Source organism: Arachis stenosperma, chromosome 10 (assembly GCF_014773155.1).
Source record: "Arachis stenosperma cultivar V10309 chromosome 10, arast.V10309.gnm1.PFL2, whole genome shotgun sequence".
Taxonomy (NCBI): Eukaryota; Viridiplantae; Streptophyta; class Magnoliopsida; order Fabales; family Fabaceae; genus Arachis; species Arachis stenosperma.
This window is the reverse complement of record NC_080386.1, coordinates 29,265,996-29,271,452: the sequence shown is the minus strand read 5'-3', so window position 1 is coordinate 29,271,452 and position 5,457 is coordinate 29,265,996. Positions and strand designations below refer to the sequence as shown.

General features: G+C 41.3%; 1 non-coding gene across 1 annotated transcript; it reads right to left on the bottom strand.

Moving 5' to 3' along the window:
• Window positions 1–1,107: 1,107 nt before the first annotated feature.
• LOC130959124 (small nucleolar RNA R71) lies at window positions 1,108–1,215 on the bottom strand. The gene has a single exon (XR_009078219.1). It is a non-coding gene; the product is annotated as a small nucleolar RNA R71 (small nucleolar RNA).
• Between the last annotated feature and the right edge of the window lie 4,242 nt (window positions 1,216–5,457).

Below are 5,457 nucleotides of genomic sequence, written 5' to 3'. Positions count from 1 at the left end.
GATTGAAACATCACAAGATTGTTACCTTTTCTGTTGAGAAAGGTTTAAATGTTTCAAATCATATCTTTTCTTGTTAGGCAAGTCATTAATTTTTAAAATCATATCTTTTCAAATTGTTTTCAAATCATATCTTTTAAAATTGTTTTCAAATCATATCTTCTCAATCACATCTTTTTAAAACCATAACTTTTCAATTAAATCTTTTTAACCACATCTTTTTCAAAATAGTTTTCAATCAAATCTTTTTAAATGCTAATTTCAAAGTCTTTTTCAAAAATCACTTGATTTCTTTTTCACTTTTAATTTTCGAAAATTATCAATCAAATTTTCAAAATGTTTTCAAAATCTTTTAAATGAATTTTTGAATATTCTCTTCCCTCCTTCCCACATCCTTCTATTTATGGAGTACCACTCCTTCTAAATGCACAATTCGAACCTTATCTAATTAAAGTTCGAATTCTTCTTCTCCTTCTTCTTTCTATTTCTCTTTTCCTCTGACATTTCAAGGAATCTCTATACTGTGACATAGAGGATTCCACACTTTCTGTTTCTCTTCTCTTTCATATGAGCAGGAGCAGAGACAAAGGCATTCTTGTTGAAGCTGACCCTGAACCCGAGAGAACCTTGAAGAGAAAGCTAAGAGAAGCCAAGGCACAACTCTCTTTAGAGGACCTGACCGAATTCTTCAAGGAAGAAGAACACATGGCAGCCGAAAACAACAACAATGCCAACAATGCAAGGAAGGTGCTGGGTGACTTCACTGCACCTACTCCTGATTTCTATGGGAGAAGCATCTCTATCCCTGCCATTGGAGCAAACAACTTTGAGCTTAAGCCTCAATTAGTTTCTCTAATGCAACAGAATTGCAAGTTCCATGGACTTCCAATGGAAGATCCTCATCAGTTCTTAGCTGAATTCTTGCAAATCTGTGACACAGTCAAGACTAATGGGGTTAACCCTGAGGTCTATAGACTGATGCTATTCCCTTTTACTGTAAGAGACAGAGCTAGAATATGGTTGGATTCTCAACCTAAAGAAAGCCTGGACTCTTGGGAAAAGCTAGTCAATGCCTTCTTGGCAAAGTTCTTTCCACCACAAAGATGGAGTAAGCTTAGAGTGGAAGTCCAAACCTTCAGACAGAAGGATGGAGAATCCCTCTATGAAGCTTGGGAAAGATACAAACAATTGATCAGAAGATGTCCTTCAGACATGCTTTCTGAATGGAGCATCATAGGTATTTTCTATGATGGTCTCTCTGAACTATCCAAGATGTCTTTGGATAGCTCTGCTGGAGGATCTCTTCATCTGAAGAAGACGCCTGCAGAAGCTCAAGAATTGATTGAAATGGTTACAAATAACCAATTCATGTACACTTCTGAAAGAAATCCTGTGAACAATGGGACTAGTCAGAAGAAAGGAGTTCTTGAGATTGACACTCTGAATGCCATATTGGCTCAGAACAAGATATTGACTCAACAAGTCAATTTGATTTCTCAAAGTCTGTCTGGAATGCAAAATGCACCAAGCAGTACTAAGGAAGCTTCATCTGAGGAAGAAGCTTATGATCCTGAGAACCCTTCCATGGAAGAGGTGAATTACCTAGGAGAACCCTATGGAAACACCTATAATTCTTCATGGAGAAATCACCCAAATCTCTCATGGAAGAATCAAGAGAGACCTCAACAAGGTTTCAATAACAATAATGGTGGAAGAAACAGGTTTAGCAATGGCAAGCCTTTTCCATCATCTTCTCAGCAACAGACAGAGAGTTCTAAGCAGAATACTTCTGACTTAGCAACAATGGTCTCTGATCTAATAAAGACCACTCAAAGTTTCATGAATGAAACAAGGTCCTCCATCAGAAATTTGGAAGGACAAGTGGGTCAACTGAGCAAGAAAGTTACTGAACTCCCTCCTAGTACTCTCCCAAGTAATACAGAAGAAAATCCAAAAGGAGAGTGCAAAGCCATAACCATGGCCGAATGTGGAGAGGAAAGAGAGGAGGAGGACGCCACTGAGGAAGACCTCAGTGGGCGTGTACCAATCTCCTCTGGGTTCCAATGGGAATCTGAGGCTCAAAATGAGACCATAGAGATTCCATTGGACTTACTTCTGCCATTCATGAGCTCTGATGAGTATTCTTCCTCTGAAGAGGATGAGTATGTCACTGAAGAGCAAGTTGCTAAATACCTTGGAGCAATCATGAAGCTAAATGACAAGTTATTTGGAAATGAGACTTGGGAGGATGAATCTCCCTTGCTCACCAAAGAACTGGATGACTTGTCTAGGTAGAAACTGCCTCAAAAGAGGCAAGATCCTGGAAAGTTTTCTATACCTTGTACCATAGGCACCATGACCTTCAAGAAGGCCTTGTGTGACTTAGGGTCAAGTGTAAACCTCATGCCCCTCTCTGTAATAGAGAAATTAGGGATCCTTGAGGTACAAGCTGCAAGAATCTCATTAGAGTTGGCAGACAATTCAAGAAAACAAGCTCATGGACTTGTAGAGGATGTTTTGGTGAAGATTGAAGACCATTACATCCCTACTGACTTCATAGTCCTAGAGACTGGGAAGTGCATGGATGAATCCATCATCCTTGGCAGACCCTTCCTAGCCACAGCAAAGGCTGTGATTGATGTTGATAGAGGAGAGTTGATCATTCAAGTGAATGAAGAATCCTTGGTGTTTAAGGCCCAAGGACATCCCTCTATCATCATGGAGAGGAAGCATGAAGAGCTTCTCTCAAAACAGAGCCAAGCAGAGCCCCCACAGTCAAACTCTAAGTTTGGTGTTGGGAGGCCACAACCAAACTCTAAGTTTGGTGTTGAACCCCCACATTCAAACTCTAAGTTTGGTGTGGGGAGGTTCCAACACGGTTCTGAGCATTTCTGAGGCTCCATGAGAGTCCTCTGTCAAGCTAATGACATTAAAGAAGCGCTTGTTGGGAGGCAACCCAATGTTTTATAGTTAACTATTTTCTTTTGTTATTTTATCTTTTTTGTAGGTTGATGATCATAAGAAGTCACAAAAACAATGAAAAAAGCAAAAACAGAATGAAAAACAGGAAGAAAAACAGCACACCCTGGAGAAGAAGAAGCTGGCGTTCAAACGCCAGTAATGCTAGCTGTTGGGCGTTTAACGCCCAGTCTGGCACCATTCTGGGCGTTTAACGCCAGAAAGGGGCACCAGACTGGCGTTAAACGCCAGTAAAGGGCAACAACCTGGCGTTAAACGCCAGGAATGGGCACCAGCCCGGCGTTTAACGCCAGAAATAGCTCAAAACGTGATTTTGAGCAACATTTGGTGCAGGGATGACTTTTCCTTGACACCACAGGATCTGTGGACCCCACAGGACCCCACCATCACTCTCTCTCTTCTTCCCCCATTCACCAATCACCTCAATACCTCTTCCCCAAAAACCCTTCACCCATCAAATCCCATCTTTCTCTTCACCACTTACATCCATCCTTCATAAATCCCCACCAACCTCACCCTTCAAATTCAAACCACTTTCCCTCCCAAACCCACCCTCCATGGCCGAACCATTACCCCCCCTCTCCTATAAATACCCTTCTCCAACCCTTCATTTTCACACAACCTAAACACCCTTTCTTACCCTTCTTGGCCGAACACACCACCTTCCCCCTCTTCCTCCTTTCTTCTTCTTCTACTCTCTTCTTTCTTCTTTTGCTCGAGGACGAGCAAACATTTTAAGTTTGGTGTGGTAAAAGCGTTGCTTTTTCATAACCATTTATGGCATCCAAGGCCAGAGAAACCTCTAAAAAGAGGAAAGGGAAGGCAAAGGCTTCCACCTCCGAGTCATGGGAGATGGATAGATTCCTCTCAAGGGTGCATCAAGTCCACTTCTATGAAGTTGTGGCCTTGAAGAAGGTGATCCCCGAAGTTCCCTTTTCACTCAAAAAGGGTGAATATCCGGAGATCCGCCATGAGATCCAAAGAAGAGGTTGGGAAGTACTTACCAACCCCATTCAACAAGTCGGAATCTTGATGGTTCAAGAGTTCTATGCCAATGCATGGATCACCAAGAACCATGACCAAAGTGTGAACCCGAATCCAAAGAATTATCTCACTATGGTTCGGGGGAAATACTTGGATTTTAGTCCGGAGAGTGTGAGGGTGGCGTTCAACTTGCCTATGATGCAAGGAGATGAGCATCCTTACACTAGAAGGGTCAACTTTGACCAAAGGTTGGACCAAGTCCTCACAACCATATGTGAAGAGGGCGCACAATGGAAGCAAGATTCAAGAGGCAAGCCGGTTCAATTAAGAAGGCATGACCTCAAACCCGTGGCTAGAGGATGGTTAGAGTTCATACAACGCTCAATCATTCCCACTAGCAACCGGTCCGAAGTTACCATAGACCGGGCCATCATGATCCATAGCATCATGATTGGAGAAGAAATAGAAGTTCATGAGGTTATAGCCCAAGAACTCTACAAGGTGGCGGACAAGACCTCCACTTTGGCAAGGTTAGCCTTTCCTCACCTCATTTGTCACCTCTGTTATTCAGTTGGAGTTGACATAGAGGGAGACATCACCATTGATGAAGATAAGCCCATTACCAAGAAAAAGATGGAGCACACAAGAGACCCCTCTCATCATGAGATCCCTGAGATGCCTTAAGGGATGCACTTTCCTCCACAAAACTATTGGGAGCAACTAAACACCTCCCTAGGAGAACTGAGTTCCAACATGGGACAACTAAGGGTGGAGCATCAAGAACACTCCATTCTCCTCCATGAAATTAGAGAAGACCAAAGAATCATGAGGGAGGAGCAACAAAGACAAGGAAGAGACATTGAGGAGCTCAAGCACTCCATAGGATCTTCAAGAGCAAGAAAGAGCCGCCATCACTAAGGTGGACCCGTTCCTTGATTTCCTTGTTCTTTATTCTTCTGTTTTTCGATTTTTTATGCTTTATGTTATCCATGTTTGTGTCTTGTGATCATTAGTGTCTTAGTGTCTATGCCTTAAAGTTATGAATGTCCTATGAATCCATCACCTTTCTTGAATAAAAACATGCTTAATTGAAAAGGAAAGAATTGCATGAATTCTGAATTTTATAATAGTTTAATTATTTTGATGTGGTGGCAACACTTTTGTTCTCTGAATGTATGCTTGAACAGTGCATATGTCTTTTGAATTTGTGGTTCATGGATGTTGGCTCTTGAAAGAATGATGAAAAAGGAGACATGTTACTGAGGATCTGAAAAATCATTAAAAATGATTCTTGAAGCAAGAAAAAGCAAACAAAAAAAAAGAAAAAAATTTTCGAAAAAAAAAAAGAAGAAAAAAAAAGAAAAAAAAAAAGAGAAAAAGAAAGAAATAAAGTTGTGATCCAAGGCAAATAAGAGTGTGCTTAAGAACCCTGGACACCTCTAATTGGGGACTTTAGCAAAGCTGAGTCACAATCTGAAAAGGTTCACCCAATTATGT